This window comes from Pteropus medius, unplaced genomic scaffold (genome assembly GCF_902729225.1).
Source record: "Pteropus medius unplaced genomic scaffold, Ma_sr-lr_union100, whole genome shotgun sequence".
In the NCBI taxonomy this organism is placed as follows: Eukaryota; Metazoa; Chordata; class Mammalia; order Chiroptera; family Pteropodidae; genus Pteropus; species Pteropus medius.
This window is the reverse complement of record NW_024350319.1, coordinates 26,471,822-26,484,620: the sequence shown is the minus strand read 5'-3', so window position 1 is coordinate 26,484,620 and position 12,799 is coordinate 26,471,822. Positions and strand designations below refer to the sequence as shown.

General features: G+C 32.4%; 1 pseudogene; it reads right to left on the bottom strand.

Moving 5' to 3' along the window:
- Window positions 1-490: 490 nt before the first annotated feature.
- LOC120583388 (uncharacterized) lies at window positions 491-609 on the bottom strand (annotated as a pseudogene).
- Window positions 610-12,799: the final 12,190 nt, after the last annotated feature.

Here is a 12,799-nt window from a genome sequence, read left to right as displayed (position 1 = left end):
AACTCTTTCAATTTCAATTTTAACAGCTATATTTAATACATTATAGTTCCCTTTGATTTGCAAATCACTTTGACTAGAACAACATAAAATTGGTAATTAATAGCAATAGGGAGTTCTGAAATATATTTGACTTGGAAAAATGTTCAAAGATTCTTTAACATCTCCAGCACATCTTATTAAATGTCTGAAGCAATCTTATGTGGGCCTGATATAGCCTTATATGTAGATCAAGGGTAAGAAAATCTCATTATATCTGTACCTACATTATTTGTCTTATTGATTCAATCATATAATTTAATATCAATGTCATAATCCAACATTATAAGATTTGATAGAACAACTGTATACTTGTCCGTCTGTCCTTCTTCATTTTTCCTTCTTTATTTATTTTTTTATTTATTTTTACTTTTTTAGGCGAGGCAACCCTTGGTTGACCTTACAGATTGCAAGGACCTTGTCAGCTTACAATCCTTTATTTTTTATTTTTTTATGCTTACAGCACCTGGTCTTCCTAGGTGGTCTCCCATCCAAGTACTAACCAGGCCCGACCTTGCTTAGCTTCTGAGATCAGACAGGATCCGGCTTGTTCAGGGTGGCATGGCCATAGACTCCCTCCCTTTTTTCTTTCCTTCCTTCTCTCTTTCATCAAAGACTTAATAAATGTCCACTGTGTGCCATATCCCATTCTAAGCAAAGACATATAGTAGTAAACAAACAAAAAAGTCTCAATGTCAAGGAGCTTTCGTTCTAGTGAAATTTTATTTATATAAAAATAGAAGTGAATTTCTATTGAAATTTTTCCTTTAAATTCTGCATATTTTTTTCAGAAGATCAACATGGCAAAATAAAATCCATGAGTACTCAATAATAATGTTGCTTATATTGAGATAGATTAAATGTTATTGTCATGATTAAATGAGTAAGATCTCATTAACCACTTTTGTATCCTCAGGACATAGTATAATTTATGATACTTAGTTGACACACCATAAATACATTCATGAATTTACGAGATTTGTGTCAGGGATTGCTCTTTGTATTATAGTAGCCACTAGCTACATTAGATATTTAATTCATATTTAAATTGGTTAAAATTAAATAAAATTAAAAATACAGTTTTACAGTATCATTAGTCACATTTCAATCGATCAATAGCCACATTTGGCTACCATATTGGATGGTGCAGAGAACATGTTAATGTCTTTAACTTTTGTAGTTGAGTACTTTGTTTCAATTCTTTTATGTTTAATAATATGCATTTTTTACTATGAAATTTCCTCAGAAAATTCAGTTCTTTAGGTACGCTACCCATATTTCAAATCCTCAAGTTTCAATGTGGTAGGCTAGGGCTACAATACTGAACAATGAAGAGAACAATCCATCATTGCAGAAAGTTCAATTAGATAGCATTACTGACTAATTTCACTATTGCACTTGATGTCCACTATTGTTCAAAAAAATAATCTTAATGTTACAGTTGCAGAAAGAGAATAAAATTTTATGAGGTAATTTGAATTTCTCTTTCTGCAACTGAGAATTAAGACTGTATTTTTAAGTTTTTGTAATCATTTGTTAAATTTAAAAATTGCACTCAATGTTATGTTATTATGGTGAGATGATGCGGCTAGTCAAATTTCTACTTTGGGGAATTTTCTAAACTGGTCTCTTAAGCTTAGTATGAGATCTTGTTTTGTAATATATACTTCAACATTTTAAAAAAGTTTTATGACTGTTTGAAAAGATTATATGTAGTCTTTATTTGTAGGGTGCAATGTTAAATATTTTTACATTATATGAACATTCCTGATTATCTCATTTAAAGGCTCTATTCTTCTTTCAGATTTTTCCTTAGGGTGTCTAAAATTGTCTGCAGCTATATATACAAATCACATTTTCTCTTTAAGAATTGATGCTTATTAGCATCCTGAGGTATCTTCCAAGGATATTGGGGAGGGATATGCATGCTCTTCCCTGGCACACTAAATGAGACATGGCCAAGAGTAAATTAAAGGCATTTACAGAACTCATTACCCAACTATTTCTAATCCTCTATATAATCCACAATTTTGAGAAGAATTTCTCAATCTTCTACATTTTTCTTTTCTACTAAAGGCTCTTTTCAAATTTCCAAGCCAGTTATAAGCCTCAGTCTAGGGAGTCTGATTTAAAAAGGAATATATTTCTAAAAGCTATTTTATATTTTCTGCTTAAAAATAGAACATATCTTTCTGGAGTGACATTTTTTGACCATCTCTCTATGATGATATAGTAGGTAGTCCTGCATTAGGAGAGGAAAAAGACTCTAAGATCCATTGTAATTATATTTACTGCGATGGTAATTCCAGGATAATTAGCTCAAGCAGAAGCATGGTAATATGGTAGAAGATCAATCCTTCATGGGGAATTTGGCATATGGTATGCTCTTATTCTTTTTGGTAAATGCATAGATGAATAAAATCAGGGAATATTTTGACCATCAAATGATATACAAATGAATAAATGAAGAGTATCTGCTGGTTGAGGGAAAGAAAATAGTCATATAGAGATGAATGTCTGAAAAGAATGTTGAGGAATGAGAGAAGTATTTTTTCCATATCCATCCAGGTGAACAGTAGTAACTAATGGGCTCGTTTTAGTTATAAATGCTTAAATTCAAAATATTGTAAAACTCAAATGTATTCAATTTAGCCAAAATGCTAATAATAACACTGATTCCTATAGTGTAAAAAAAGATACTTATACATATATTTCAAGCCTAGGATAATCTTTTTTCTTCTCGCATTCCTTCATAGTAAAAAGAAAGAGTGGAAAAGACAGATGTAATATGTTGGAATACCTATGAATAAATTTGTTATCACTATGGATCATTAATGTGTAACACTAATAAAATAGAAGACCAACATGATCCAGAGTTTATGTGAAATTACATTAAAATAAATAACATTCTATCAGAAAAATATTAAATCTTTGCTCAGGCTTTAAAGATACTCAAAAGTCAATGAATTGTGAAGGCAAATGTTAACGTCATCATTAGATATTACCCTCTCCTCTCTGTCTCACCTATGCCATACAGCAACGCCTAGAAAATATTTTCTCCCCCATCTCCTTCTGGTAGCTTAACCTATCTTAACCATACTCCCTGTTATCCCCACTACGTGCTCTCTCTTTCTTTTCTCTTCACTTACATCCATACTATTCTCCACATTGTTTCTCCTCCTTCTATATATCTTACCATAAAATGCTCTTGATTCCTTAAATGAAAATTTCCCCTTGCTTCCTTTTTCCCCCAAAATATTAAAAGCTATCTATGCACTTGCAGACTATTTGGCATAAAGCACTGGGGAAAACTTCAGCTGTCATACAAGTATTCTTGGACCTGAGTCCTAAATTTGCCTATAATTGGCTGTGTGTGTGCACATTTTTTCCCCTATTTGTGCCTTAGTTTCCTTATTTGTAAAATGAATAAAATATATGCAGATCTTAGAGCTGTGATACAAAGAAGATAATTTATGTGAAAATACCTAGCACCTAGTTCAACAGTAATTTTTTTCCTCCTTTGTCCCATCCCTTCATAATTCTAATAGAGCTTCAATGTCTATAGAGAATATGGTAGATCTCATAAAACATCAACTGTTTTTAATTCAGTTCATTTAATATTCTTTCTTTCTCTATGTACATCTGCATCAATAAAAATGATTTTTAAATAGAAGGCTTAAAAAAGGCAGGATAAAATGTGGTTCTAATAAATATATTATGATAAGCTTTTAATGAGGACATATTGGACTTTCTTTACTATTTTTCCACTTTCTCGGTATGAAAAAGAAGAAAACTAACCAAACTGGAGCTTTTACTGAATTAAATTATTCTACTTCTAAAAGCTATTAGGGAATTCTATGCTAACTTTACACTTGGCTCAACAGTCATAACAACAAGAATTCCACAAAGAATTTAAACTACTTACCACTACTTAGAGGTAAACAGGTTAAATTAAGTTAGGAGATGTTACTGACCAAAGTTTCATGATAATTTCTTATATTTTAACAATAAAAATACCCTTAAATATTTAAAATAAATTATTCACATTAATAGAATAAAGTATACATATTTTTATATTTTTATATAAAATATAAATTGTTAGAAAAAGAACAGCATTTTCAGGTTTTGCTGTTTTGAGAGCCTGTCTAAAAAGGCAGCATAGCCTTTAGTTAACTGTACCGATGCAGTAGTCAAACTTCATGGGTTGGAATACAGTTCTACCCTTTACTAGGGTAAAGTATTAATTAATCTTCTTATGCCTCAGGTCCCTCATCTGTAAAACCGTGACGTTAATTGATGACCAAACATTGGAGATACTATCAAGGAATTTACATAGCATCTAGTAAGTGCTAAATAAAATGGTTGCAGGAGCCAATGTCAGTGGAGCAGCAGTGCGTATGTAGTAGAAGAAATACTGGCCAGGACCTGTGCATCCATAGTCTGGGCTCTGGTCTGGTCAGAAGCTTCCTATATTCTGGTCATGGCTTTATCTCTCTGGGCCTTGACCTTCTCATCTGAAATTATCTCCAATTTTTAAAATTCTATGAGCTATTGCATTTCTTAACACTGTGGGGAATAAGATGATTGAATCAAAATCTCACATGTATTCAACATCTGTTCTTAGAATCCGCACTTAAAGAACTAGAATAAATTTGGAAATTCATGGGGCTATAATACTTAGTATTATATTCAGAAGAACATATTAACAAAAAACATTATCTCCCAACATAAATGGAAGTCTATTGAATAGTGAATAGAAATAAAAATAATTTTCATCTGTTTTATATACCATTAATCATCAAAAAAGAATAAAAATGATAATTATGTAAAAATGCACTTTGGGATATGCAAGAATAATTTTTTTAATCATGGTTCTCTTTAGAAATAAACAACTTTGTAGCCAAATATGAAGACTGACTAAATTTTTGTTTTGTTGTTAGGTAGAAATATTTTACTCTGGCTGAAATTATGCTGGGAGATGAGATCAAGAAACTGATTAAACTGACTACATTTTCCAGTGAGGCTACTTAGGAATAACGTAAAGAAAAAACACATTTAGCATAGATTTTTTCAAAGGCTATTTCTGTTTTTGCATATATGTTTACATATTCTGTTTCTACTCAGCTACCAAATTAACAATTATATGAGCCAGAAGAAACCACCTAATTAAAGAATGGAATGTTATCTGTGCGATTACACTTCCTTTGGTTTTATTATAGAGTTATCTGTGAAGATGATGAAATACTGCTCACTACTAAGTTATTTATGCCTATATGGCCATTTATCACTAGAGGTAATTATTGTGGCTTGGTGTATAGCCTGAGTCCCAGACTAACGCTGCATTAGCAGGGGATTTCTGCAACAGTTCAGTGTAATCCTGATAAGATAAACTTGTTTGTCTCTACCATCCTTCCAGCCCACCTTTCTGGTGTTTTTCATCTTAGTGAACGAAAACATCTATCCAGAAGCACAAGCTGAAAAATCTGAGAGTCATTTCTGAGACTGCCCTTCTTTCTAGCACTCCTACCATATCCAATTCATCACTAATTTTTAATATTTTTTCACTTAAATATTTCTTGAATACTTCTATTTCTCCCAATTTCCAACACTACCACCTAACCAAGCTGACACTGTCTTCTGTCCTACTTCACTTGTCACCTATAACTACTTTTCCTCGTTCACATTTTTCTCTCTTTAAACCATTCTCTACCTTTAAATTATTTTCTTTATTCTTAGGCAAAGCCACCATGACCTTAACATGTCTGATTCCCTCTACTAGAATATTCTTTCCATCACTAATGCTTCATATAGACACATCCTCAGGAATGTCTTCTCATTCTGTGACTTTCCTTTATAGTATTTCTCACAATATATTCATATGTTCATTTATGTAATTATTTGATTAATGTCTGTCTCTCCTGAGAGTGGCCATTGTGCCTGATTTAGCTAGCTGTTGTTTGTCCAGCACAAAGCACAGTGCTTGGAGCACAATAGGCATTGAATATTTTTTGAATGAATGAGTGAATAAATGAAGAAATGATTGTCAGTATTATAAACGCCTTTCTGTCATGGCTCCGCCTTTGACTAAGATAGATATCTTGTATTAATTGATTTAGGGTGAACAAAAAGAGAACTGAACACATTTAAATCATCTAGATAAAATGTTTTATGACATCAGATTATCTCTGTTGTGGTGGTGCCATGTGGCAATATAATTAAGTGATTAGGGTACTTTTCATGATTTAAATCTATTATCTTAATGTAAACAGTTTCCTTAAAATCTGTGAGCTTTAACTTAAAACTTCCATTAGACTATAATGATGTTATTTTATTGTGTATTATAAAGTGTTGAATAATCATATATAATTTTACTTAGACCTGGAATAACTGCTGTTTTTATTTCATTCTTCTTTATATTCAAGTTTTCATTTTTTTAAACTGTAAGCGAACATTAAGTGAGCCAAATAATAAATTTTCACTAGATACTTCACATATGTTCCTCACACAATATTACTCAAAAACAAACTCTCAAGTAGGCGTCTATTCTTTGGAGGCAGAACCCTAACAGATTGTTCAGTCAAACCAAAAGCTTTATTTTTCTTACTCTTTCTCTCATTCTCTCTTCTCCTCTCCCTTTTCTGTGTTCTCTTCTGCCCTCATCCCAAACTGTCCTCAGAGCATCTCCTCACTAATCTCTAAACTTCTGCCAGTCTCCTCTCTACCGTAAACCTGCTCAGGACACAAAGACATGCCTCTCTGGGCTACAAATATGTATTCTTTATTTCTCTCCATCACATTGGACATTTTCTCTAGGTTCTTTAGCCATAGTTGTAACCCTTGCTCTTCTCATCACATTTACCACATCGATCCTGCTCTATCACTTGCTAAGCATGTGACTTTTGGCTTTGTGCCTCAGTTTCCTCTGCTATCAGACATAACAACAGTATTTGAGGAGATACCCTGAACTAAGACAATTTGAGGGCCCCTGTTTAACAAATACAAAAGTGAAAGTAAAAATTGGTGCAGTGTGGTTATTTATTGAGAATAAGAAAATAAATCAAAATAAAGTAAAACTTATTAAAACCTGATCGAGACCACAAATAGCACGAAAATGAGGAAATAAAGTAAATTCGTATTCATTAACTGACTGACACTACCTTTTATAATACTTCTTTCCTACAAATGTGGCTGCAAAATTCTTGATTGCATCTTCCTATGATAGCAATTTGTAAATCATTTTCTTTAGAGACAATAAAAAAATTCTTCTACCAGAGTAGATTGAATTTTCTTATTGATAGTCTAGAAATGATTTAGATTTACAACCCATAATTAACAATATCACACAGCTTTTTAGAATCACTATCTAATTTGGGAAACATTTGTCAAGTTTCTTTCATGCATGAGCTGTATGATTAGAAGGACTTTTCACAGACTAGCTTTTGTCTCTGTATCTTTCAATCCATGTTTCTCCCCTACTCTCCATACACTTCTAGGGCTGAAGTCATAGGACTCATTTATATCTGGACACCATCTTTGGCCCTTCACGCAGGATGTTATAGGTGAGGTACAAAGCACCTCAGACCACTTGAATTTAACTCATAAATAATATGTTACAAATCAATTTATCAAGTATTCTATGGTGAATAACTATTACATCTATATTAAGATAACAGAAATAAAGGTAATATTCCATCAAAATTACTATCAGTCTATTTTGTCTCATTTAAAGTCATTGATAAAATACATGAGTGTTCAGATGTGTTCAGATATCAGTGTGATGATGATATTGATGAAAACATTTATCTAGATTTACTGTGTGACAGGCACTCTTATAAGCACTTTACATAGAAAATAATCATATGTGATTTTTACATTCCTGTTTTACAGATGAGAAAACTGAGCCACAGATGATCTCTGTTATATTTAATCTGTACAGTGAATATATTTTTCTCCTTTAAACTTTTTACATCCCATTTAGATTTACAACCCATTTTATGGTGAAAACAATGGTAAAAACCTATGTAAGGTAACTCCAAGAATACTTTCCTAAAGACAAATATGGAAGTAAAATGACTAGATTTTTTATCTCTTCTTTTTTAAACTTCTCTAAACTCCCAGTAATAGAAATTCACATTGCCCACTTCAATTCAGTGAATCCACCACATTATAATCAAGCTAATGAAAGATATTAAGCAGCACATAGTACGATCAGGTTTATGTTTGATAAAGTCATTCAGACAATTGTGTGGAAGGGAAAACTGAAGGTAGTTAGTCTCTACTACAAGCCTATTTTAAAATTTGAGGCTAAAGATAGGTCTTGAATAACAGCAATTGTGTCCAGGGTGAAAAACAAAGAGTGTATCCTAGAGACGTTAGAGAAAGACAAAAGAAAAAAAGAGGGCTGACCAAGGAAAAAAGATATAATCATGAGATACAGTAACATGCAAAAAGGTTTATTAAATGGTACTTGGACAGAGTCCTATGAAAGGAAAAGCCCCTCACTGCAAGAGACCATCAGATGCCCATGGGCCCCAGGAGACCACCATCTAGAAGGGAGAACAAGCAAACTCTCAGGGAACAGGGGAATCAAATAGGAGGCTTATGTGCCTAGGAGATGTCACTCAGCAACATGGTGGTAGAGTCTTTGATTAAACTAACTCTGAAGAACCATGGAAACTTGGAGTCTTTTAACTACAAAGCTCTATCAGTAAATGTGGGGTTAGGTTTTGTGGAATATGTAAAACAGATAGGCTCTAAATAGCTAAAAGCTTCTTGGTTGGTTTATTTTTAAAATAATCAGATGTGTGAAAATTTGAGTTTGGTGCTGGTGGGCTTTTGAGTTAATGGCTCTCAGCGTGCAGTGAAGAAATAAACAAACTAAGGATCAGTGAATAGAGGCCACCTTGGGTTTGTTTATTTGCATGACCTTCAGTGACCAGTTAGATGTGCAGGTGAAGGAGAGAAAGGCTGCCAGGTTTCTGGTTTGGATTTCTGCTGGTTAATAACCATACTTTGTATGTTTACTGGCAAAATTAATTAGTGGGTGCTCAAAAATGGTTATAAATGTCTCTGTGTGTTTTAACTTTCAAAACATGTACATAGCTTTACTTATCTACTTAGATCTAACCTTTTTATGGAGTTTTAGCAAAATTTGGTTGTGCAAAATGCATTTCTAAAACATAATGCAAATAAAGCTTTTCACGTATATACACACATAAACTGGCAGGAAATACAGAAAAACTAAGTCATAGTTCGGATCTTTTTTTTTTTAATGACAAGAATTTCATGATTCATTATTTTGAGATGATTGTCGAAGACATATGTATCTAAAATTTTCTAAGCAAAGTGCTTTAACAACACAATTTTAAAGTTGGAAAGAACCAGTAACTTGGATCATATATCACGCAGAATTCCAAATTAAAGTTAATTCCATTATCTTACTAGATTTTGCAAACAATGCTTTTTATATTATTGAAGGAGACAGCAAGATGAAATTTTTTCAGTGCACAAAGAAATATGTATGAATAAACAAACAGTCCAGGGACAGCATTTATAGCATTTTTCAAGAATTGTAACTTTTATTTTATGTATTATCTTTACCTAATCTATAGCAAAATGGGAATTATAATTTTATATATTTTTTCTTCGGATTAGGAAAATATGTTTCATTCAGGATCTCATCTGAATCCAATATTGCTAAAGTTATGTTTTATACTTTTACTAGCCTTGGTAAAAATATATCCATAAAAAATGAGTATCAATCTTATTTTCTTATAATCAAAAGAGTGTTCTCAACAACTAGTTTTTATGTCTCTAGAATATAGTTATGTCAGTAATTGGCTTATATATAATCTATACTTCACCTATTTCAAAAATAAGATTTTAACAACTCTGAATAAGTGTCTCGAGAATAGTTAGCATTACTGAGTGATTACCATACATTTGACATTATTCTAAAAGTTTTTGATGTTGTATGTTATTTAATCCTCAAAACAGCTCTATGAAATAAGTACTATTATGATCTCAATTTACATATGAGAAAGCTGTGGAATAGAGAGGTTAACAGCTAGTAATTTGTGAAAATAGATTTTGAACCTGGCAACCTAATTTCTTAAATATTCGTTTACTATGTTCATACACAGAGCATCTAGAGTAATAAAAGAGAAGATTGCAACCAGGAGCAGGATGAGGCACTTGCTGTAGTTGAGCGCTATTATCAAATACTTCATTCAACTCTCCACTAATATGATATGCCTGGGTGCTATGCAATGGAAAATGTGGTCCTTACCCACATACTTTATATTCTATGAGAATCTTGACTCTTACAAAAATAGTAAGTTTGTATAGTCAAAATTGTCAAATACCTACCTTGTTCTGGCTAAGTATAAAAAATTCTTTCTTTTTTCATTACATGCATCCCTTAATATCATTAAACACAAACTTATTAAATATAACCATGAGCCAGACAATCTGCTGGAAGCTGAGGATAAGTTATGTAAGAAAAACTATGTCCTTTGAGTCAGTTTTTTGTGAGTAACCAAGAATTACTAAAAACAATTTCTACTTTTCTGTTTTTTAGGATCAGAAATGTCAGAAAATTGTCTCAGGATCACAGAAATTTTAAGTTGTAAGGGTAAGACCTGAATCAAGGTTACCTGTCTTTAAAACGCCATATTCACTCAGTTATATATTGAGAATGTGCTTTGAGATCATGAATGCAGCAGTGAACAAGGTAAAGAAGAAAGACATAGCTCCTGTCCTCCTGATATGTATTGCTCCAACTATCACACCATGACCTAAGTACCAGTCTAGGTAGAGACACAACACTGGAAACTACAATGAGGAATTTAATACAGGGAAATAGATAAACATAGAGGCTGAATAAGTGAAAATTTTAAAAGATCTACAACCAATTGTTAGGTCAATGTGTGATTGCTAGACGTTGTTCATGGAACGAAAACGAACAAACAAAACTCTAAAATGATCAAGTCCCATATCATTCCTTTAGCCTTGCAGTTGCCCTTAGTGCTTTCTATTGTCATAATCTAACAAGAAATCAGGTGGCAAAAGATAAATGTGGTTTGCAGAGTCCCAGTTCTAAATATCACAAAGCGAGAGTGGAGAGAGGTAAGTTTGGAGCTGAGAGACAATAGATAAATGAAAGACATATGCTATCATTCTACATCTGAGAGAATTAGAAATTTATGAATATTTGGAGCTAGGAAAGGTGGTAGAAACTACCTAATTTAAGCTGATATTTTTCAAATAAGATAACTGAGGCCCAAAGGAATTAAATGCCTTATAAAATGTTACAGCACTTGTTAAGTATCAAAGCCAAGATAGGAATCTAAAATTTCTTATTCTACATTTCACAGAAATTTCTACTATTCCATGCTGTCTCTAAAGACAACTAACAAATTAATAAACAATGTTCTCAAAAGATGATCCATAAAGGATTTCAGAGATGACAATTTTATATAACGGGCAATTCTTATATCCCCTATAGATCAAAATAAACTAATGCCTGATGACTTTATTTAATATAAGGGCAAACGTCAAGAATTTAGAAAACAGATAATAGCATGTCTTTCCATCTATTTCTCTCAAATTCCATTCTTTTGGTCTGAAGTTGAGTACCACTCAGTTTGAGGTTAAGCTCCTGCTAGGATTGATTAGTGATTCTAATGTGGTTGTAAATTATTTGAAGCTGTTCATTTGATAATTTAGTTCTACCCATTTATTCTTAGATATGAGATTACAGAGAGAGAAACTGTATAGTACAAAGAATGTTAAAGCAGCATAGTCTGCTTACTTGGTCCTTAACCTCAGAGACTCTGTGCTAATTACATTGCTATGGACACACCATTGCTATTCATGGCAAAAAGAACTGTTTGATGAGCAACAATGCTACAGAAAAAACTTGCTTCGTAGTGCAGATTCAAGCCAAATCAGAGGTCTCTGTGCATTACAATTTGTTTGAGTAGCCTAGATTTGTACAGTCTTGAAGGTCTGTGAAAAGGTTAAGTTTTACAAAGACATATAAGCCTTCCATTGGTTATTTTCATAGATAAGCTTTTGAATATAGACACCTACGCTTCAAACCCTTTTTAATCCAGTTTATGTAAATTGAAAAAAAATCCCACTGTGTATTAAAATTCTACAATATGCTTTTGTCTTTGGTCAGGGCTTTTCATGGATTTACTGATTAACATTGCACATGCTTTTGTTCGGGCATTTTTCTCAGTGATCTCTGATGTCAAAGTCTTTTGTTTAATTTACTCAATAAGAACTGGCATCTTTTTTCTTTTTTTTCCAATTGTTTAAAATGAGAATGGCATTTAATTTTAGCACTTTACTATCTTGGCATAATGCTGAACTTTGGCAGTTAAGAAAATGTTTTATCTTCCAAAAGCAAAAGGTTGCAGAAATTTAAGTGATTGCACCAGCCAATTTCATGGGGAAAATTTTACAGTTGAGACTGATTAACTCTTTTTTTTTTTTTCTTTTTTGAGATGAGCTGTTCTGAAACAACAATTAATGGTATCGATATGGAAAGCTGCTCGGTTTCACAACATGGACTTTTTCCTGAACAATGATCATTCATAAAGGATGTACTAAGTATTTACATTAAGTTAGAAAAGAAATCATAGTTTTATCCCATGACAAGTCTATATATAAAATGTTGGTTATTTGTAGAGAATGTGCAGCATTAGTGGATACCTCAAACTTTGCATTTAGGTTTAATTCTTGATTTAACCTCTTT